The sequence below is a fragment of the Rhinolophus ferrumequinum genome, chromosome 4 (genome assembly GCF_004115265.2).
Source record: "Rhinolophus ferrumequinum isolate MPI-CBG mRhiFer1 chromosome 4, mRhiFer1_v1.p, whole genome shotgun sequence".
Classification (NCBI taxonomy): domain Eukaryota; kingdom Metazoa; phylum Chordata; class Mammalia; order Chiroptera; family Rhinolophidae; genus Rhinolophus; species Rhinolophus ferrumequinum.
The window spans coordinates 31,358,554-31,383,782 of record NC_046287.1 but is presented as its reverse complement, the minus strand read 5'-3'; the positions used below and the strand labels follow the sequence as shown (position 1 = coordinate 31,383,782).

The 25,229-nt window shown below is 34.3% G+C and overlaps 1 pseudogene; it reads right to left on the bottom strand.

Moving 5' to 3' along the window:
* Nucleotides 1-6,790: 6,790 nt before the first annotated feature.
* Nucleotides 6,791-25,229, bottom strand: part of LOC117021157 (RNA transcription, translation and transport factor protein-like) — a 125,980-nt pseudogene continuing 107,541 nt past the window's right edge.

The following is a 25,229-nucleotide window of genomic DNA, read 5'->3' as shown; positions in this document are numbered from 1 at the left end:
AGGGAGATGGTGGACTGGGATACACTCAGCTTCCAGGACTGCCCAGAGAATGGAAGAATCATGCCCAAGGCAGGACCACTCTTCACGCAGGAAGCTTGATCTCGCGGGATCTCAGCAGTCCTATAGGAGGCCAGCTGGAGTCTTGGGATGAGAAACACCGGGATGCCTCATATGTAAGGAATCTGGCTCATACTACTTATCAGGCAGACCCCGAGGCTCTTGCAAGCCTTATTCCCCTTCTCCTCCTAGAATCACAGTGCGGCACTGTGTCCCAAAGACCCTGCCAGCTTTGGAGGATGGCTCTGTCCCAAAGGCTGTTGAGGGGATGGGTCAGGGGAGTCCGGAAAGGGGACTACTCATGCCTGAGCTGCAAATCCCCAGCCTTGGGGAAGGACCAAGTGCCCAGGGCAGCAAAGCGGTCTTCTCGCGTGGGAACCCTCTGTCCCGAATCAGAAGTATGCCAAGGCCCAAGGCCACAGAAACCCAAAGAAGCCATTTTGTTATCCGTGGAGCCAGTAATTCCTCCTGGAAGCTGTGAGGCATCTAAAATTCATCCTAGAAGAACGTCACTGCCAGTTCCTCCAGCCTTGTTCACCTGAGGAGCAGCCTTAAAGGTATTAGTCTCTCTGACTCAGCCCATCCTTGCTGCGTTATTCACAGTAGTCAAAAGATGGAAATACCCAGATGTCCATCAATATCTAAAGGATAAATCAGCTGTGCTATATGCAAACAATGGAATATTATCAAAGTTCCATCTGGGTCCAACATCTAGTTTTGTTCTGTCATAAACTGTTCTCCCTGACCTCAGGGCATGGATCTCCTCTGCACTTACTTACTGTCATCTTCCCAAGCTCTTCGTCCAAGAAGAAGGAAAAAGGATCTTCTCTCTGGGAGACAACCAACTCTACTTCCTTATCCTTTTCCTGGTAAGTTTTCTCTTCTTTCAATCCATGATATCCAGTATTAATTTAGTGGGTGGAAAGCTTTGGTGAACTCATCTTTCTCCCATATATTTTAACATGAATCATTTCCCACCCCCCTTGATGACCAAAGCTTTTTTTTTTTTAATTCAAAAGTCAATGTAAGTCTGTTTTATCTGTGCTTTACGACATTACATTCTTTCTCTGAATTGTTCAACATCTACTAAGACTTAGTTGTTGCTTGATTAAGGAGGATGAAAAGGGAGACTGTACCTGTTATATATTAGTGTTTAACAAATTACCACACAATTTTGTGGCTTGCAATACCCACATTTGTTATCTCGGATTAACTGTAGATCAAGCATCCAGGCACAATTTAGGTGAGTCTTTTGCTTCAGTGTTGCTAAGATTATAATTAAGGAATTGGCCAGAATTAGGGTCTCAGATGAATATTTGACTGGGGATTTGCTTCCAAAGTTACTTATATGGTTTTTGACAGCATTTAGTCCCTCAACAACAGTTTGACTGAAGGCCGCAGTTCTTTGCTGGCTATTGCCACATGGGCCTTCCCAACATGGCCACCTTTCTCTTCATAGCCAGTAAGAGAGAGAACTTGCTAGCAAGATGAAAGCCACAATTTATGCAGCCTAATCATTAAGTGACATTCCATCACTTTTAATATATTCTGTCAGTTAGAATTAATTGACTAGGATAGTCTACACTCGAAGGGGATTTCACCACAGTATGACCACCACAATGTGGATATCATTGGGGGGCATCTTGGGGTTTGCCTACCACGGTCCTGAAGAGCCTTCATTAAAGAATGAGTTAATATTTAAAACACTTTTTTTGCAAAATGCATATTTTAAAGGTGGGAGGATGTGAAAGTTAGAATAATGCCTCCCCAAAGATTGCCACATCTTAATCTCTGGAATTTGTGAACACAACACATAATAAGGGGAAATTAAGATTGCAGGTGGAATTAAGGTGGCTAATCATCTAAAATTAAGATATAGAGATTATCCTGGATTATCCAGATAGGTCAGATGTAATCACAAGTGTCCTTAAAATATGGAAGACAGAGTCTCAGACAAGTCAGTGTTGGAGTGGTACAGTATGAGATAGACTCACTTAACCACTCCTGAGTTTGAAGATGGAATGGGACTACACTCCAAGACTGTGGCAGCCTATCAAAGCTGCAAATGGCAAGGAAACGTTTTATCGCCCAAAACTTTCAGAAGGAATGCAGTCCTTCCAATACTTTGATTTTAGCCCAGTGAGATTCATTCTGACTCCCATAACTTCAAGATAATGAATTTTGTGGTTTTAAGGCACCAAATGTGTGCCAATTTGTTAGGACAGCAATAAGAAATTAATGCAGAGGTAATTTTGCCATTTTACTAAGAAGGAAAAAGTGAGTCAACATTAAATGAAGCAATATAGAGATATATAAATTTATGATTAGGTAAGAATATATTTGTATGTGTGAGTGTGCATATCTGTGTAAATGATTTAAGTGTTTAAGGTTAGATTTGACAGAAAAAAAGTTTGTGTAGCTGTAACAATTTTGAAAAAAGTTCTTAAAGCATACTATATACCAAGTGTAAACCACAGAGCCTAATATTAAATCACAATATTAATGATTGATTTTAGTTTTTTCTGAGAAAGCAGACTTTGAAATGGTAGAAATTACATTTGCTAGATAATTCAAATTAATACCTTTGATGACATGATAAAAAAATTAGTTCTCATAATCTCACCTTCATAGATACATAGGCTTTTAATCACTGCTTCAGCAAGAAACACTTTTCACCTAAGTATAACTGTGTTAATCACTTTATTTAGCACTAACTCAGAAAGAAGCCTACTTTCAAGTACATTTATAATTTTCTGTATTTTTCTGTATTTTAAAATATCTATTAAGTCATTTGTTATCACCATTCCCATTCAGCTTCAGAGACTTGTAAATGTTATGTTCAAATGTGATATAATGTCTTAGACTTGTTTTAAGAAAAACGCCATGTGTTATTAATAGCAAGTAGTAGCTGACAGCATATATTATGCTTTGGGGATTACATTTGATTTACAAAGCCCAAGAACTCTAAAGAAAATGTGTGGATTTACAGCATTTGGATAGTGAGCTGTTTCTAAATTTATATGATACTCCAAGGGGACATTTTTCCTAATATGTAACATCCATGAAATGTTTAAGAAAAGTTCTAGATCTTTCAGATTGAGCAACACTCCCTTGGGGTATTGTAAAAGTTAATAAATACCATGATTAAGAATACAGTGAAATAATTTTATTGAAATTAAATTTATTGGAGAAAACTCATCTCTGATACTATACAGAATGATAGGAATTCTATCTTTTTACGTAATAATGTCCTTTTCATGTTAAGTTATGGGTTCCAAAAATTTTAACCATGATGATTGCAGTTTTCCTAAACCATAATTGTGTTATTATCCAGTACTTATGCTTTCCTTCTGCTTTGAGATCCATAGGATTTTTATATATAAAGTGAATCATAGAATGTCAGACTTTGATGAATCCTTAAGATTATCCAGACCAACATGCTCATTTTCCAATTATAAAACCAAGTCTTCCAGAGATTATGAAAGGTACATGGATTTACATTCAGTGAGTTACTAGTAGAGGTGACTATATGACACAGCTTTTAACTCCCAAAGTAGGTCCTTTCCATTCTCTATACCTCATTATCAAACCCCCTGCCTATCTCAAGCCATTGAAGAGGATCCAGTTTTACTAACGTACAATATTATCTATTAGAAAAAAAAAAAACTGTTATAAAACAACTTTACTTTTAATGAAATCCCAGCATAGGAAAAAAGGTTAACTCCCATATTAAATATTTCTTAAAGAAAACCACAAAAAAATCAAGTGTACTCAGATTAGCTTGGGACAATCCTAATTTGTTCCTATGATCCCAGCCTAAAAGTCAGGAGCTCGTACTTTCTCAGTCAAGTAGAGTGCAAAGTCATCATGTGAGTGTTGGGATAGAGTTGTGATGATGAAGATAAATGAGAAAGGATAAAATAGTTTTTATATATAGTAAGAAAGAGCTCTCTAAGGACACAGAGTGAGATTAGCAGGCATTATTGACTAGTTATTTGAGGTGTGTTATTATTTAAAATTAAACCTTTGAGACTGATTGTGTGATTTTTTTTTAGAGGATAGTTGACTTCACCTGTGATTGAGGTTCACCAGTTAAGTGTGATGGTAAAAAAAGAGGGGCTAATTGTTTGACAAGTTTTGAAATAGTTTGACTATAATAAGCAAACCCTGAAATCAATTCTGGAAAGGAGAGAAAATGTAGAGGTCACTCCAATGGCTATTTAGTTGATAATGATAATGGCAGATGATTTTTTTTCAGTAGTGATTGGGAAATATGGGAGTTGGCGGTCCAGGGCATTTATAAGTAGTGAAGTTACCGGGGATAACAAAAGTGAGACTAAAGGAATTAGTGTCTGTGAATCACGAGTTTACAAGTGAGGAGCACAAGATGTCACTGAAAAACCAGTGGCTAAGTCTATACATTCATTATAGACAAGCAGAGGGTTTGGAAGCACTACTGAGCAACAGAGAAAACATCTGGTCCATTGCCAGCAAACCTCTACCTTGGGGCTCTGACATTAAATAACAGTAAAAACAGTCTCCTCTTGATAATGCAACAACCAGGTAGTGTCCTTAGGAGCAGCTGTTCATAAAGGCCAGAAAGTAGAACATACGCAGAAATCAATGATAGAGCAGAGTTTGCTGCTAACACATGTGGGGTTCCACATGGCAGAGAACAATGTAGGAGGTGGTCAGAGTAACAGGATTCTGAAAGTCATGGTCATGATACAGAGTAATTCTGCAGTTGTACAAACCCCAGCAAAATAAGGTGCGCCCCCCATAGACCACTGTATTTAGGCAGGCAAAGCCTGTCTCATAATATCAAACACTAGACATCATGGAATTTATCCCTAGACTAGACCCCTGATTCTCAAATGTATCCATTTGTGTTTCTTTTTTCTTTTCCAACTAAAATGCAGATTAAAATCAGTAAATTAACAGGGGGAAAACATGAAAATAAATAAGCAAAAACAACAAATTAAAATAGCTATGAACCTGACTAAGGAAGAGCAGAAAAAAATAAAGAAGGAAGTCAGGATGTGTGAGAGAGGGAAGGAAGGGGGAAAGGGAGAGATGAAAAAAGAAACGAAGGGGACAAGTACTAAAAATAATTACATGTCCATTGCAAATTGGTACGCTAGCTAGAAGCCCTCTTGACACCTGTCCAACAGTATCTGGGGTAGTATTGTATTGTTATTGCTTTATGTTACAACATGTTGGCTCTTCATAATCATCTGAGGACTTTCAAGGTATTTGCACACGATTTTTAGTAGATGTTGAAATCACCAGGATCCATCTTGCACAGGAGCAGGATGATACTCCCTCAGGTGACAGAAATGTTCTATATCTTAACAAGGTTCCTGGTTGTATGCATCAAACAATATACTATAAATATATGAATATTTTGGTATGTAATTTATAAATCACTTAAGTTGATGAAAAATACTGATGCCTGGATGCTAACCCCAGAGGTTCTGATTTAATTGGTTCTGTGTAACACTTTGATATCACGTGGTTTAAAAGCTTTCCAGGTGATTCTAGTTGAGAACAACTACATTCAATGATTTTTCCCCCCTCAGGAATGGAAGTCTCAGGCTGTCAATAGTTGAATGTAGTAATCATAAATATACTCAGAGAGATAGTCCACAAAGTTATTGCTTTGAACCAAAAAATATGTGGTCATGAAAGCCAAGGAAAGCTGAGGAAATATTCTAGATTGAAGGAAACGAGGAAGACATACTAAGAGAGTGCAAATTGTGATCCTGGCTTGGATATTTTTACTGTAAATGAAACAAAATATTTTGGGGATGATTAAAAGGTCTCTGGGTGATAAATATAAGAACATCCTTTTATTATTCTTGCCACTGTTTATCAAGCATGTTGTTTGTGGATATGAATATATTTAAATAGTCTAATGAATATATAAGTGTAAAGAATTTCAATTAGTTTATAATAGTAATTCTGGATTGCTTTATTTTCTGTATTCTAAATTTGAAACTTTGATCATTTAGTTCATGTAGAAAAAAATTTAAGACACATAAAATGTTCCTGCATTTTAAAAATGTGATTAAAATTTCAAAAACACTGTGGGGACAGAGCCCCAGAGAGCAGTTTCCAGGCTCTCAGTCTCACATAGAAAGGTGCTGGCTCAGGTAGTATATGGCCATCAGCTGTGGCTAGTTGGCCATTAGCTGTAACCAGTGAGCCATTGGGCACTAATATAACTGCCGTGGCTAGGCTAGCAGAAAATGGGGTCTAGCAAGAAGATGGTGGCTGAGTCTGCAAGCGGTGCAGTGAGGGTTGTGAACAGTGTGGCTCCTGCTTCCTGTGTCTTCAACCCAGCTGCCAGTGAGACTATAGTGGTATGACTCCCCTACCTATGGCTCCGTGGGTGTTCCTTTTTGGCCTCACCATATCCTGCGTTCTTATGTGGGGAGTGGGACCAGAGACCCCGCCTGACGCCCTGCATGACAAATGGCGCAACGAGCAGGGTCCCCTGCATTACAAACACACAAAAGTAGAGAGAACTTAAAATTTAAGTCCCACAGATTTCTTCCTCCATTTCTTTTCTTTTTTTCCCCACTTTCCCAAACTTTTTTAAAGAAATAGCAATGATGATAAATCTCTAGAACATAGTCATTTTTGGATGATTCTTCCCTCGAAAATGTGGCATTTGATTTCCAAACACATGCCAGGGTGTACATGATTCTTTAGCAGTTGAGATGCTGAAATCCTAAAATGCTCTTCTTCGAACTTTCCCCCATCTGTTATTTGTCTTTGGAAGGGCAATAATTGCCTGAGCAGCTCCTATGGCTTCATTAATTTTTGTCTGTAGCTCTCTGAGCTCTTCTATATGCAACAATTGCAGAATTTGAGCAGCTTCATTAAGAACTCCATCTCATGTATCAAAACCAAGAATATGATTGTCTAAAGCAACAGGCAAGGCTTCTTTTGTTTGATTTGCTTTAGCAGCTGCATGCTGTGTCAGATGCTCCTGGACCAAAATGTGAATTGCCATCCAAATGCACCAATGGCTCTGCATTTTTAGTATTGTCAGCATTGTTTGGATTATCAGGTACCAAATCCTTGTATTTTTCAGCATTATCTCCATATTCAAGTTTAATAGCTAAACCTAGAAGCCAGTCAATTGCTTCTTGTAGAACTTAAATCTTGAGAGGACAATTAACGTCTCTGATAGGCTTTTCAAAGAGCTCGGCCAGTCACTGCTGTAGATGTTTCTTAAATTACTTCTGTGTCCAATGTGGTAGTATCTGATTTTCTGGTCTTCAAGCCCAACAATACAGTTTCTAAATTTTGTTTCATCTTTGTAGTTGAAGCCAGCAGGGTTGTGGTAGCGCAGGGCCTTCAGCTTGCGTGGGAACCTAATCCCGGCGTCTTTGTCTGGTTTCCTGGGCTGCAGGCTTGGGGAGGCAGAAGAAGGTGGGAGGTGCGGGCAGCCCAGGCACCGGTGATGCGCGCGAGAGGGCCTCTCCTCTTTCTTTTCACTGCAGACAAACAAATAAACGTGGCAAATTTGTTCCATTGTTCAGAGCTACTAGTTCATTTATTTTAAATTTTGACACATTTCAAATTTACAGAAAATTGCAAAAATGAACTGCAAAAAAGAGAGAACCATGCGCTGTCTTTTGAGAACTAAGTTCCCAAAAGGGAACTGATGTGTTAGAGCTGGCCATAAAACCCTTATATTACTAGGTTGCTGTGTGCGCTATATAGTGCTAAATGAAATTTGACCAACCCGAGATAATCTCTGCATCTCTCTGCATAACTTTATACTGAGAACTTGGGCACATTGCACCATAATTTACACCAGCTCATTCGGCTGTAAAATCCCTAGACTTTTATGAGTAACTCCTAGACTTGGCCTATTATAGGTTCATCCAAAGGTGCCCCTGGAAACAGAATAGTAATTCTATATTACCTTTTATGATGGTGTTCAATCTCACCTATTACCTCAAAAGTCAGACTTGAACTGTTTAGAAAATTAAGAGTTGAAAGCAGTTCCTCTTTTATTATAGCAATAATTATCACAGAGCACATATTAAGTATCCAGTGAGTACTGAATAGTTTGATGTTGACCCTGGTGTTCTTTCTTCTTGCTTTTGGTAAAGTCTGTAACTATCTGAGTCCTGCATGCTTTTCTTTTAAATAAACTTCTTTGTGTATATACAGTTAGTCAGACAACCTTTAGAACCAAATATTTTTCCAGAATAATGATGTAAAGTAGTTGGTGCATGCAACAAATCGAAATTACACTCTAATAGTTTTCCTCATGTTTTTCTGTGAAATACAAACCTATTATTTGTTTTTACTCTACTATTTTTATAATGAGTCTAATTTAGTTCATAGTTACTGCAAACCAGAAACCAACAAGCTTTTGAAGACCACTTGTCCTCATTTACCCTCCATACCCGGTCATTACAGTCTGCCAACACTGTTGCTTCAATATCTCTGTAAATTGATTACATTTTTACACCCAATGGCTCTTTATAATTGAATGAATAAACACTAAATGGTACTACAAAGCCCTTCAGAATATGCACCCACCACTTTTTCCCAGTTGTACCCTGGTAACCAACACTGGCTGACTCGTACATGCAGTTGGTTTTTCATGCTGCCTGCCTTGTATAATATGCTTCATGTAACGGAAGTCAGCACCTCTTTCAACTCCGTTTCCTCCATGTCTGCTCTTCATTCTGTGAAATGCTCCCTCATCAATGAAGATACAGCTTAGGAATCTTCTCCTTTACTTGCCTTACTTGACCCACCCATGAAATATGACCATATTTCCTTTATAAACACCTCCGTCTTAATAACTGTCTCACAGTATTGGAATTATGTCTTTTCATGCTACCCCCACCTCAATATACGCATATACATTTATATGTATGCATACATACATATGTATCTATGTGTGTATGTGTATGTGTCTATATATGTGTGTGTATATATCGATGTGTATATATCTATGCGTATATATGTATGTGTGTATGTATGTATACACACACACACACACACACACACACACACACACGGTGCCAAATATTGTATACGCATTTTAAGAAAAGAAAAAAACTATTAAAATGGTAATACTCACTATATACTGGTAATAAAAGATGAATACAAGTCATGTGTATCCATTTTTTTGGCACCCCCGAGATGTATATGTATATATATCTCTGAGGACAAATGCCTTCCATTTTGTCTTTGTGGCTCCAGAAAAAAGTAAGTGCTTTACCCAGCCTTGTGCTCAGAAAATAAGTGATTGCATTAATTTAGAAAATGGTTATTAGAAAAATGAAGGGGAATGAAAAAGAATACATTGAACCTCATTAAAATATTAACAGAACCTGAAAAAAAGAGGGGAGGTAGAGAAAACTCAGTTCGTTCAATAGATACCTCCTCAGTGCAATTTTAATTCCAATGCCCAGAGCTTCATCTTTTATTTTTCTTTCAAGAAATTAAAAAAAATTAATACCAATGATAATTCAATTTTGAAAATTTTGATCGTAAGTATAAGATGCTGCAGTTCTATGGGAGTATTATATTATAAAACCCATGTTCTCTTGAAGAGCATAATATTATGATATAAATGTACAGTTAGGAGCAATTAAATATCTGTCCAAATTTACCTACTTTTGAAACACCACTTATAGCAATTATTTTCCTATGCAGAAAATATCAATTGTTAATATATATCAAGCAATTACTCTGTTCTAGGGATTATGCTTTGTTTCACTTTAGTTAGTCTTCAAAATAGCCATGTGGAATAGGTACTATAATCATCCCCATTTAACGTGAGGAAACTGCAAAGTAGGGGTGTGAAATATATCTCTTGGGTTCACAGAGCTGGTGTAGTGCTGTGCTGTTTTAACTGGGTGGTGGATCTCCAGAGTGCTTGTCTTGAAGCACTAAGATACTCTAAAATACTGCCTAAATATGCCTGTGTCTTAAGGAAACTTTATAAAGTATAGATCAACTTTTAACTTTATTGCTTATTAACAAATATTAAGTTATTTGTGGCAATTGCATTTCTTTTTATATTCCAACTAGATGGCTTAAAGGTTTTCCACATATTTCTAACTTTATTTCCCTTAAGATTATTGGGCTGAAAATGCACAGATCTTCCTTTTAAGTGTGTGTGTGTGTGTGTGTGTGTCATTTTCACCTGACAGGTAAGGTAATATATAGCTCTAAACAACTATATAGGTATTTTTGGAAATACGTTCTCAGTTGATTTACGAAAGGTAAATTAAACATATAATTTTGGCATTTAAATGTCAACCAATGTGTACCATATTTTTAGCTCTTATTTGCTGTCTCTTAATATTTTATAGCTTCTTTTTATGCTCATAATTTTATCTATAATTAAACCTCATTAATCTGAGTGTGTAAGGAATGAATCATGGAGTTTCTAATTCAACTGTTATTGATAAAAAGACTTTCAAAATATTTGACTCAAAATCTTTGACTCAATCAGAGACCCCATGCACTGGAAACAAGATATACGATTCACCTCGCTAGTTAATAGAGAATGTCTAAAACATGTTATGCTATTGTATGATTTTTTTCTTTACAATTTAACAAGTTTGTCTTACATAACATGTAAGCAAATGAAAGTAAAATGACTATACATCATGTAAGTTACAAAATGTTATGATCAACTCAGGCTTCTTTGTGGCTGTGATTGAGATTATTTATCATCTATAGCTTTTAACTCAGAAATCATCACTTCAAGAATAGGAGACTGCGGGAGTTCTACACAATTTCCTCTCAGGTTTATTATGTGATGGATTTAACGTCCTTGCCTTTATATTTTATACACAGATTCCACGTTCTAAACAAATAGGTAAAGCAATGAAAACTATATTTTCCCTTACCCCAGAGCTGAAAAGTAGGCTTCGGGGTCCTATATCAGTCAATATAGGCTGCAATAACTCCAAAATATCAATATCTTAGAAATACCAAGGGTTATTTCTTTCCTACACTCTGTAGATGTCTGTCATTGGAAATACCTCTTCAAAGTTTCTGCCGGCAAATACCACATATCACTGGCACTCAGGTTTCTTTGGACAGAGCCTGTCTTTTAAATCTACCTTATTAAGGTAACTGTAGTGATCCAGTATGCATAGAAATAGAGGAAAACTAGATATCTTAAGTACCAAGATAGTAGGGAAGGACATTTTTGTTGTATTTTCAGGTTCCTTCTATTAGGTCGAATTTACAATTTTTGTTATTTCCATAGTTTTGTTTCCTAACGTAGTTTTGTTTTTCCTTTCTAAAAGTATATATTGTTGTTAACAATATGTTATTGGATTGTACTGTTGCAAATCCATTTCTTCTCTTCCATTTTTGGACTGCTCAGTAGTTATTGAAGACCTAGGAGAAGCTTGGGAGTGTTACATGTTTTTATAGAGGATAAGGATTTTATTTGACTTAATTATTTTAAAAGATTATTTGCTGCTCCATATGAACTGAAATTTACTTAATGAAAATAGTGTTTTAATAGCAGTTATTTGCTGTTAATTATTATTTATAAGGAACAGATGTTAGATACTGAAAAATCAGCTAACAATGTCGACCAATATCAAAAGAATTACATGGTTAAAACCATACCAAGGGTTCTGACAATGGAAAGAAGCAAATATAAGATCAAAAGATGATGAGAATAAGAAAACAACTTTCTTTCTAAAGTCCAATTTTGAGTTTAAGAAAGAAGAAAAACAAATCCAGGAAATGTCAAACACTATCCAAAGATCTACATAAATAGGTATGTTTAACCATCATCATCTTCCTCTTACTACAACCTCTTTGGAACTTGAGACCCTGAGGCGTTTGTATTGTGTACTACTCTCATATCAGTACAGATCTGTGGAAATGTCAAAAAATAATTTTATATTAAGATACTTCACTATTACATCAAATACAAGGACTGAAAAAATAAATCCAATTCAGTGAAGAAAGTTGCACATTATTTCAGTTACATCAAATCACTGCATTGCTGCTTATAATGAGGCCTGTGACAATGCACTGTCTGAAAAATGTGTAATTCACTTACCTTTTTTGAGATGCTGAAGTTACTTGCCCACCTAGATCAGAGTCTTCACACGAGGCTGAATTGCTACAAACTAGAGGCAATGACAAAATAAAATAAACTTTCAGTTCTATGAAGATAGATATAAATGTCCCTATGAGGCTCTTAAACATACTTAGCATTTCAGATATATTTTGCATTATTCCCTATACAATATGAATATTATATTAATAGCTACAGGGTTTTAAATGTATCATGCATGGCCAAGAATACAATATGAAGGAATGAAAAATTCAAACATTAAAGAAAACAATATACTTAAATCTCTTTTCTATTACAATATTACTTTGCTTAATTTCATTGAAACTCAAGTCATGCCCGTAGCAATAGACCAAAGACAGTATTATTTATTTAAATATGACAGTATGTCATATTTAAATAAAATTGTATTTGAGAATTAATGCATACTTTGACCTGTTTACAAGAATAAATTTTATTTTGAGCTATAATTGTAGTGCTAGTAGGTACAGAAGAAAGTGCTTTGTAAATTAAGATGCATTATGTTATAGCATGTTATTAATAAGGAAGGTGATTACATATGTATCTATACTTATCTTAATATAAAATTTTATTTCGGAGTAAATGTCATAAATGTCAAGTATTAATAAGATTCCTATAACAATAACATTGGATATTGCAGGACATTTATCTCCCTATGCAGATCCACACATACCTTTTTTATTGAAGTCTCTGAGTGTTCAAATAAGAATATAGTGTATTTGGATAATAAGCTATTGCCATTCTAGACCAATTGCCAAATATTAAATACACAGGACAGTTTAAATATCTATCTATCTATCTAATTTTCAAGATTTCTATTTCCTGTGTGGGTATCTATCCATCTGTCTGTCTATCTATCTATCTTCAGGTGAGTCTGTTCTTTTTTTAAGTGTATGAATGTGCATACTGACAGTTTCTTGAAAAAACAATTCTTGAAGACTTGAGATCATTGTAACTTGAAGTTCATGAGTTCTTATAAACTGTCAGGAGTTACAATATCATACAGACTGTTTTTGCCACTTTTATTTTCTTTGTGCCAATATAGATCAACAATATCTTTTGATATTTATCTAAGTTAAATTTAAAACATACAGTTCCTCTAACAGGTTTCACAATCATCTTAAATTACATATATGTAAGTTTTATTAATAAATAAAGGCATGTATTTTTTTTAAAGTTAATAACTGTAATATTTTCATTTAAAAAAAAAGCAAAAGCAAAAACAACCCCAAAAAAAAGCCTTCCTACTAAATAAAATCTGCTCAATTATGTGTATTGGAAAAATTATCTTCTTTTATAGTCTTATTACTTCAAAGAGATTATTCAAGAGAAAATGGAATGGGTAAGAAGCCCAATGAGAAGTAATCTAAAGTGTTGCTGTGAAAGAAAACTGCATTCTAAGAGAAATACTACATTTGTAGAAACTAAAGTACAAATAAGGCACATAATCTAGGTAATTAAATATAAAATATATACATTATATTAGGACAGCTTATTTACAATTTCTTCAGAATGTGTACTCTGTGTTGGCTTGAAAATGCCATCTTTTAAGAGAAGGGAGCAAAGGATAGGATGGCTCAGAATCCAGGCCTTGGGGTTCAAAAAAGAGGACTAAGGTACTCAATAGACTAGTGCCACTAGAGCCCTTAGTTATTACCAAGGCCAAGATGACAATCAAATAGCTACAAAAAGACACTTCCCATCAGGTAGTAAAATATTATAGCAGAGATGTCTTATTTGAAGAGGAAGTTATCCAGAACAGCTATCCATTTTTCTAGGTAAGGCCAGTTTATTTTATACCTTCTTCAGTTGATTTTAAGGTTTTTTACTTGAAGGTGTCAAGCTTGAAAATAGAACTATGAAAGGTTTTAAGTGACTCATTACACTTGATTGACACTTCTCCTAAAATTACCTATGTATCAATATAACCATTTGCTTCTGTGGTCTCCAACTCACTGTTACAAATAGACTCCAAACTCAGAGCTATTAAGTCCAGAGACCATGTTTTAAACATTATTGTATTGCAACTACTAAGAACAGTGGATGGCACATCTGAGGGTCTTAGACACTGCCTATCAAATAGTAATAACTCAGAGTGCATTCACTTTTGTTCCTACCTATTCACCTAAGCATTTCTCTATTTTCTTATATTCTTATTTCTAGAGTCCCTAGAATATCAGAGATGCTCAAAGTTATTCTCTGTGCTAAACTGGAACATTCCTTTTGCACCTTCGTTGGGTGTTGTCACTTCAGTTATATCCTAACATATTTTGTCATGTACTCTGCCAGACATTGCTTCCATCACTTGCTAAAGACCAGAATCTCTAATTAGGCACCTGATCACCACCAGATGTTGCCACCACTGACAGAAAGACATCATCTAGAAACACCAAAGTAGACAGGCTTATATAAATTATAACTTTTATTAGCCAGATGGCCCCATTGTTCAGATCTTCCCCTCCCTAAAAAACCAAAAACCATTAATAAATAATAGATTATCAAGAATGGCATTTCACCAACATGAAGATGATTGATTTGGGGGAACATTTTCTCATGTTTTGATGTTCTTGCAGAATTTTAGCTTCTTATACTCACTAAACTGCATCAGTCTAGGGTATATCTTCTGACAGTTTAGAAAGGAAGATAAAAATTAGATCAGCATTTTCAAAACTGGTTGATTTGAAATGCAGTAATAGTTGCTTGACATTCATATGATCTAAGACAATAGTTGACATTTAAAAAATATAGTCTTTGGTGATGTAACTTTGTGAATCACTGTGTTATTATATACCTCCCTCCTGGAAAAGTCAAAGTATACACCAATATAATAATGTTTGTTTCTAAGATTTCCTCCAGGGAAAACATCCATTGACTTTTAATACAGCATTTCCAAAACTTACTCGAGTATGGAAAATATTTGTGAATCATTGTTTCACGGAACAGGTATTGGCAAATTTTGGCTTAAAATAATGATGGATTACTCAACAATGGCTAGTATCAATAGATAACAAAATCAAAACTATACAGTTTCTGGGGTTGCTGGTTAGCTCAGTTGATTAGAGCGTGGTGCTGGTAGCACCAAGGTTGCTAGTTTGATCCCCACATGGGCCGCTGTGAGCTGCACCCTCCTTAAACAAACAAACAAAAAACGTACAATTTCTACATATAACCCAGGGAAAAGTGAAGTTTCCCATTATAATTTTCTAGAGTTACAAATATAACAAAAGGGATCTCTCCATAAAATTGATGAGGGAATGTAAAGAACTGTATACACATATGTCTTGTAGAAGAAAAGAGCATAAAGAGAAATGAAAGTCAAGGCACATTTAATGCAGATTTTTGCCCCTATTATGTATTTAAAATACACACATTTCATCAGAATAACTTTTTCTAAAGATTAGTAAAAGTTCTTGAAAAAGGAGGTAAATTAACTACCTTAGAATTTAGGGTCAGGGGTGGTGGTAAGGAGAACATATAGTATTGTATCAGATATTTATAAGATATATATATATATATATATATATATATATATATATATATATATTTTATCAATACTGAAGATGTATTGAGAAGTACGAACAAAGACTAAAGGCTGAGAAAGAGCAGAAATTATTTGGCCTTTTCCGAAAGAGTATGGCAGTGAATGGAATCAGTAGCAGATACCTAGAGAGTTAGTGAAGCTCAGATCATGTAGTCTTGTTTACCATCCAGAGGTAGCTGTTCTTCATCTTCAAGGCCACATGAAGAAACTCGGGATTAGTAGAACATGATCATAATCATAATGATTTGTAGAAGGATCATACTAAAAGCATCAATGACTGTAGTACACAAAGGTAACCACTGAGAGAGGAATTGTGGATTGGGAATCTATTGAAATAGTGACCCTGAGGGAGCAGAAGTCCTCGATATGGGTTAGTGAATGCATGGATGACAGTACCATCGGAGAAGGGAGAGTTAGGTGGAACAGATTTGAGGTAGGAGAACGGTTACATTCAGTAAGATCAGGATCAACTTTTAGTATCTTGTGAAAAATATAGATGTGACTCGCCATTATTTATTTCTATATCTTGAAATGAAAGCAAGGTGAGAAATAAAAGATGAAGATACAATGTTAAGCATTACTAGTACAAAGATAGGCAGCGTGTCACTGCATAGACGAGAAGCTAGTGGAGACGTGGTGATATTGAGAAGGAGCCATCACAGAGAGAGAATCAAAGCAGAAAGATATCCAGAATAGAGAATTGTTGTAGAAGATGTGTTGTGAAGCCACCAGAGCAGAGGGGTCAAACATGGTACATTCATTCCCAAAGGGCTAGTTGAGTTTGTAATTGGGAACTCACTGTTACTTTGCATAAAGAGTTCTGGTTTTGAAGTAAAGAACTGTACCATAAAATTCGAAATATTAATCTAGAAGAAAATTACCATAGAAAACTTCTTGTTCAAGTCTTTATTTATAGATTAGGAAACTGATGAATGGTGCTGTAGAGGGAATGGAAAATACACTGATCTTAAATTTTCTTTATTAGATAACCTTCTTAACTAGTAATTTAATATATTTTAAAACAGGGTATAATACAGTACTAAAATGTGCAAGAAATCTTTGTGCTTTTAAATTTGTTCACGATACACAGAGATTTGCCTCAACTCTAATAAAAATTGGTTTTAATCATTTCAATTTGTTGACATTTACACAAATGTCATCAAATAACTTATTGAATTTCATTTTTTTCATGCTTTAATGTAATTGAACTTTATTTTTTTCCATGTTTTAATGTCATCATGACACAGCTTCAGTTGCATAACAGTAAAAATCAGAGGTTATAGTTGTTTTTCTGAATTTTTGTTTCAACTAAATTATATAAAAACAAAAGGCAAAATCACTATCTCTAACTTGTAATAAAACTGAGCTTTATTTTTTTGTATCACTGTCTACACAGAGTGATTTTTCTTTAGTGGAAACAAGAAATAATAATAAAAAAAAATAGTCTTTCCCTGGAGTAGCCAAAAAGAGCAATTCACTGGTGACCACTGTAAATTGCTTTAGTACAATAAAGGATGTTGATTCATTGGCATTGCATCAAGACTGAGGACGCAGAGCAGTAAAATACCAGGAAGAGCAAGTAAGGATTTAGGTTATAAGGGGAAGACGTTCGGTAGTAAAATGGAAAGAGGGAAAGCACTGATATCATATTCTGTGGTGGAAAACTTCAGACCTGATCCAGTATTTAAAAAGTAGCATATAAAAATGGGAGGGAGGTGCACTGTAGATACATCAATCAGAGCAGTAAGACAAAAACAAAGGGCGAAAAAGGATCCAAAATCAGCAGACCGAAAATAGAACAGGATTGCAGTTATGGGAATTGAGAATGAAGAAAGAAGCTGAACAAGACTGGCAGCAAAAGGATAATGAGAGGCGGAAAAGCTGAGATGCAGGGAAGAGGGAAAGCAGCAAGCAAACAGCAGAGTAATCAAAGAGTACGGTAGCAGCTGTATGATGACAGGAAAGACTGACAGTACATCTCACAAAAGTCAAGGGAGGAAACTATGCTTAGGAGACACTGGTTGGTGTAGGAGGGGTGATGTTAAATTTGTTTAAAGTAAACCAATCTTGCAGCAGAGGGAAAAACAGTATCACACATTTCTTGCGGGTTTGCTTCATTTATACAATAAACTTGGTATCAAATTTCAATGAAATGCACATTTAGAAAATTCATTTATGGAGCATATCTGGTATTTTTGTGTGCGCATATGGATATTTTGGTGCGTTTATTACTAAGCTCTACTAAGTAAGCCACAAGTTTCAAGGTAATACAATAGGGAATTTAAAATTTGTGAGCATATAAAAATGATGAGATGCAGTAGAGAATACACTCTAAATCAGTTAAATTTTCCCAAAGTAAAATAGTTTTTACAAAGCTACCAAATTAAATCTGAACCCAAGAGGTCAATTCAATTAGATTAGTCTGCTTCTGGTTCAGAATGGGGTGAAAGGAGCTTATAGATGACACTTCAGACACTAGATGATTCCAGTTTGTTTGATGGAGGTGACTGTTTTCTCCTTGTGAAAATTTTCTTTTCATGGCTTATATGACAGTTTTGTTTTTAATTCCTCTCTCTCTCTCTCTCTTTCTCCCTTTCTCTCTTTCCCTCTCTCTTCAAAGCAGCAAACTTCTCTCTTTATATTCTCTGCCCTTCACACTCATCCACTTTCAAAAATGCAATACCTAATCTAGGAAAATAACTCCAATATCTGTATCACTAGCCATGAACTTCTAGATCTCTCTAACTAGTGGGAAATTTCACTTCTATACTTGGCTGCCTTTTTGACCACAATATAGCTAATTCTGAACTTATTTCCATGATTTTTTTTCTATTCTATTTTCTATTTTTATGCTACCTCTCTTTTTTCCCATTCTGTTAATGACACCAGAGTCATCTCAACTGATGCGACTTGAAACCTTGGAATAATTTTCCCTTCACCTTCTCTCTCACAAATCATTCAATGAAGCCTTCCAGTACTCACCAGTTATGCCCCATATGACTCATTCATGCATTCATTCAACAAAACTCAAGCCACTGTTTTCCAAGTACTGTTGTGACAGCTGGGATATGACAGCAGATGTACCATCCATATCGCTTTCCTCATGGATTTTCCAGTGATGGAAGATAAAGAATAAAATATAGTAGTTTAAGTAGTATGTGTTTCTCAGATAAAAGCCAAAAGTAAACACATTTATTTCAAAACTGTTCATAGAAAATTCAGGTTAAGAACAAATTTTACCTAGTGTTGCAATCCATTCAAGTTCTTGAATGTATTGAATGACATTTAAAAATATTTTATGAAATATTAAAAATATTTCAGATATGACTGAGCACTTGAAGTGTGGACTTTATGAAATGTCCTGTATGGCAGGGCTGAGAGGTGATACACATTTGGAAGTTTATCTTACTCTCCCAAAATCCCTAAAATGAGATTTTTACAGCATCTTTTTTAAATTGTTCTGTTTGACAGTGTTTACAGTTAAATATGCTGTCTAAATATAACTTGTATTTTTTTCGCTTTCTCCTAGCAAAACAGAAACAGAAATAATGAAAGAAAAATCAAAACAACCCTTGTAACCTCAATACTTAGGGAAACATTTTGAGTTTTGAATGAATCATGTTTTAGATTAAACAATCTGTAATTTACCTAACCTTACTGTGTGAGCAGCACTTTTGAACCTAACATTTGTCTTCCTAACTCCCACCTATCTTCTTGCAAGTCTTTCCACTCATGTTTTATGGATTTTAAAATGGGGCACAGTAGTCTAATATACTTATGCCTTTTTTTTAATCTTTTTGTTTTACCTAAAACCTTCATCTGAACTGTCATTTATAGCCTCCCAATGTTTACATCTGCCCTATTTTTCCAATCCAGCCTTGTATTAGATCTGAATTCATCATATTACAAAGGTAAAATTTGTTAACTAGTTATTTAAAATGCACAATAAATGAATAAGTGAGTAACTGATTGCCCAGATGTCATTTTTTAATTAACATAAGTTGCATGTTGTAGGTGTGTTCTACAATTAAGTGTTACTTAAGTGTTTACTAGAAAATAAAGATACTGAAGGGAGTTTCCATTAAATAGGTGGATAACTGAATAGTAGTTTTCCGTATTATTTTTGTTTAGTCAATTTGAAAAGACTAGCTATCATTACCTGCGCATGTTTCAATACTCCAAAACAACTTAACTATTGCCTGTCATTTCTATAATAATTTCCTGTTGGTTTAACAGGTGAAAACACAAGAGTGATTCAAAATTCAAGAAAAATTGTACTGTTAGTATAATCCAGTTTTCTTCTGTCACCAAATACTAGTATCTCTGATTAATAAGATCTGTTCAGTTTCATGTGGAAAGCTTATATCCCTCTTTTCTCTCTTCTCTATCAGTCTCTCTCTTTTTCTCTCCCATCACGTATAGACACACACACAACCCTGACCAGATTGGTACCTGTCGTAACAAACATATTAAATTTTTTAATTAGACTCATGGGAATCATATAACTTACCCTAAACAAAACTTACGAATAATTTTAAGTGCAGGCAACCACTATGCACATTCTTTTACTGGAGAAGTCTGAGAACTACAGATGCAGCTACTGATTAAGAAAAAAAAAATGTCTTTTTTATCCATCACTTTTAAGACAGGTTTTGGTTCGGGGTTAACATGCAGGATGCTTGGTCAATGCAGGGGAAACATTATTCATGCAGAGAAAGCCATTTCAGTTATTGATTATTTCCATCTCATACCTCATTAATTACACAGATTAGCTTAATTTTCCAGCTAGCCACAGCCCCATTAATACATAAATTGCATATTTATCTGTGGTGGAAGAGCATAACATCCTGTTTGTAATATTTTATATAATAATAAAAAAATACTTAGGATATTACACAGATTCAGAATCTTTAACCAGCACAGCATTATCCAAAAATTTCGAGTCAGAAAGCACTTAGGAGGGTTATCCACTCTGCTTCACACAGTCCCTTTATTCCTTATTGTCTTAAGCTTGGCTACTTCCCATTTATAGTTAGCTTGCTAAATTCTGAAGCCATATCCATTTGAGAGCCCTTTAAAAAAAAACAAACCTCTCTTTTACATAGTGATTCCTTCCACTTGTGCTCAGAATATTAATTTGCCTCCTTTTTTACTGAAAAAAGCCTGCTTTGCTTTCATCATTGCCTTTGGCCTCAAAGCTTACTCAAGCCTCACTTATTTTAAAATGGCCTTCCCTTAAAGCTGAGAGTAAAATTAACAGCTAAGATGAAGGGAAAATGCAGTCAACTCATTGATGTTCATGATTAGGATCTAAGTCTTCAAGAAATGTTTAATGGATATCCAATATATAGTATTTAAGAAAACAAAGACTATTTGTATTTAAAATAGTAAAAGGCATTCTTAGTAATTTCAAATACAAGTAAAGGAAAATACAGTTATGTGTAAAACTGTACTCCTTATATAAACATAACACTTTAGTGCTTGGAAAGAACATTTGTCAATTTTGTCTTTCAGTAGCAAAGAAACTGAGGCCCATAAGAGACTTTGCTCCATTCTGTGATCTAGAGTGTAGCAGAGTTAGTATTATAAGCCCTGTCTTCTCAATGACTGATACGTTTCTATTGAATACTTAGTATGTAGTGTTCCTACTAAGTATTGAATACTCAGACAGTAGGCTAGCCTAACGACCCCTTTTTCTCCACTGAAACAGTGTGCCCTAAATACCAAAACAAACTTTGGTGCAGTATTCACTTTCTCCCAGTTTTCCCAGTCTCATTTTCAAGTCGAAACTGCTTTATCATTGTCCTTCCTCTCATATTTTTAATAGCTGAAAAAAATTAAATATGGATACATTTAGATAAATTCAATAGTACCGTACCTGAATTTGCCTCATAAAAGTCAGAATATTTTTAAAAACTATGTTCTTAAAAAAAAAAAAAAAGATCCATTCTGGCATACTATGTCTTATTTTGTGAAACTACATTTTGGTATGAATGCTCAATAAGTAATATTCATAATTTTAATAGCTTAATTGTATAAGGGGTGTATTGCATTGAATTATAATTAGCTTAAGTCTTTTATTTTAACTCTCCATAGGTTTTTTTTTTTTTAAATTATAGAAAAAACATTTGTCCATAGTGTTTACTTACTTTATATACATTTAATGTTAAATACAGATTGGAGCGTCAGCTTCCTCTATTATTTAAGATTACTAACAGCTTACAACTAATACACTTTCATTAATGTTATATTTGTCACTAATTCTATATATTTCCAATAAAATGAGCTGATGTTACTGTGAAGGTATCGTTGACAAGATCAAGAAGAGAAGAACAGTTTGTCACTAAAGCATCCATCTCTAGGACAAAATCTTGTAGTTCTTCCCTATAGCATTAGTCTTCTCTGGTTAATTTAGTTGACTTGCAGTAAATGATTTGAAGGCTGACCTAATCTCTAAATATTGTTCTGTGAAATGTTCTGTATTTTGTATCTTCTATTTACTTTTGTGGAGTCGATATTTCTCTACTCAACTGCAAATCTAGTTTTGTATTCCCCTGTTAGTTTCCTTTCAGAGCAAACACTGTTATTATTATTATTTTTAACTGTAATAGTTGACTGCTGCCCTGAAGCCCCTAACTACCCCAATTCCCCTTGGTTTTCAAACGAAAAGATTGGAAATACACATACTGCAAGTCTCACAAATTCATTGAACCTGAAAAGCTAAGAAAAGCTTGCTAAATGCTAGAGCAGCACACAAGAAAAAGTCTAAAGCAGTTCAGGAATATAACAGAGTTAATGATCTCACTGTATAAAAAAAAAGGAATCAAAGGGATGAGCTGGAAGGATACCTAGAATGGAGTGTAAATTGGTAATAAATGTACTTTCTAAGTATAAATTAAAATATAGTTTTAACATCTAGCTTTAAAATATTTACATATACACATATAAGTGAGAATGCTTAATTTCCTTTCTGTAAAATTATTTCTAACTATGGAATGTGTTATACTTGGTTCTAGATTTCCGTAATATATATTACATTGATTTCAGGACTGAAAATTTATTTCCAAATAATTAACTTATGTTATTTTATTTTTTAAATGTTTTATGAATATTTGGGATTTCAGAAACTGAGAAAGGAAGCCAGTTTAATAATTTTCTTCAGGAAAATATTTCAAACTTAGAAGATTGGAAGTTGAATTGTGAAGTAAATCCTGAATGAGTCACAAACAATTAAAATTGGTTGAAGGACAAAAAAAAAATACTTTATTTAGAACTCCCACTACAGCATATGCTGTTCTTTCATTATATGTGTCACATTTTATCTTGTATACTATTTCTTTGGATCTTAATTCCAAAACTTAAACTCTTTGAATAGAATATGAATGCTTGGTTTCCCTTTCTTGTCTGTAGCATTTTAGCATGTGCTTTATTCATATTACTATGGTGAATAGAAGGAGAAAAGAATGGTAGGAAAAAGGGGAGAAGAAAGAAAGTCATGTTGTTTAGGTAATTATATGAAACTGTATGAGAGAGGTTGGAAATGATAAATAAAGAAGGACAGGAAAAATAGAAATGTTTAAAGTCAGGAGGATAATTCAAGCAAATACCCTACTTCTGTGATGGCATATTTCCAGTGTCTCTAAGAGACATAAGAAACATAGATTTTGTTACTTCACAAACCAAATTTTCAAATAAGAGCTCAGTTGACCATATGCCAAACCCTTTAGAAAACTTTACAAACTGAATCAGAAGCAAATCTACGTGGCAGTATATATGTTAGTCACTGCATTTCCTGGCTGGGATATTCAAATTGTAAGAAATAATTGAATTAAAATTGTAAAGCTTTCTTTCATTCTCACCGTGTAACACAATTAGTGACCAAAGGAAAGGTATCTTGCACTTTTATGATGTACACTTAATCAACATTGAAATAATAAGCATAGCACTGCGAGTATTTTTTCAATGACAAATAAACCAGTCATTTTTAAATTTTAATAACTATTAGCTACTTGAAGAGAAGCAGCTTAACATGTTTTCTTCTCACTTTGAAAATTAAGTGGACACACACACACACACACACACACACACTTATAAAAGCAAAGGAAGGATATTACATACGAGTACAACCATATACTGGGAGGATGGGTCTGTATTAGTGTATATAGATATTAATATATTGTCATTTCCAACATTGTATAAAATAACAGTCAGATGTTTGTTCATGGGAGAAGAAAATAAATTCTGAAAATGAGCAGTCATAGACTAATAGCAAAAACATAATTACATTTGCTTTATAAAAGTCAGGACTTCAAGAAGAGTTATGCTATATAAGTAATACTCATAATTTTAATGATTTAAGTGTTGAAGAAGTTTTTCTTGTGCTGAATTATAACTCATCTCCATTGTTTTAATTTTTAAAAATTTATAGAAAGAATATCCTTTGTCTAGGGTTTTTTTTTCACCTTATCATTTTAAGTATAATATGTAGAGTGGAGATTTTCTTATTATTTTTTTTATATATAATTACTAAAATAATCTTTCACTCATGTTACCTCTTTCAGTAAATCTACATACTTCAATAATATGATATAATATTAGGAAGCTATTCTCAAAAGGATAAAAAAACAGAAGTGTGGTTTATCATTAAATCGTCTACCTACAGCATAGCATCTTGAGTTCCTCACTGCAAAAAGATGGTCATTAAAATCAATTATCTCATGCCACATGTTAATGGTGAAAGATTACATGATGGGCATTAAAACTATTTTCTTTATTAATAGATTTTACTTTTTGGAAAAGTATGTGGTTTATAGAAAAATTGTTCAGAAAGCCTGGAGAGTTGTCATATGCTCCTAAATCCACTGAGCAGTCTCTCCTATTTTAAAGTCCTGAATTAGTGTGGTACATTTGTTACAACTGATGAACCAATAAGAATACATTATTATTAAAAAGTCCATAGTTTACAACAGTGTTCATTCTTTGTCTTGTACAGTTCCATGGGTTTTGATAAATGCATAATATCACATCATAATGCCATGTATCTACTATTATGGGGTGACACAGAATAGTTCCACTGCTCTAAATATCCTATTTTCCACCAATTCATTTCTTTCTTCTTCCCTATGACCCTCCTCCCGCAATCTCTGGCAATCACTGATATTTCTATTATCTCTGTAATTTTCCCTTTTCCAGAATGCCATATAATATTTGAAATGATACAGTAGTTAGCCTTTTCAGATTGGCTTCTTTTCAGTTAGTAATATGCATTTAAAGTTCTACCATACTGTTTTGTGGCTTGATAGCTAATTTATTTGTATTACTGAATAATATGTCATTGTATAGATGTATTCCAATTTTTTTATCCATTCACCTATTGAGGGATATCTTGGTTGCTTCCAAGTTTTAGCAATTATGAATAAAGCTGTTAAAAATCATGTTCAGGTTTTTGTATAGACACATGCTTTTAATTCATTTCGGTAAATATCTAGAAGCAATATTGCTAGAACATATGGTAAGCCT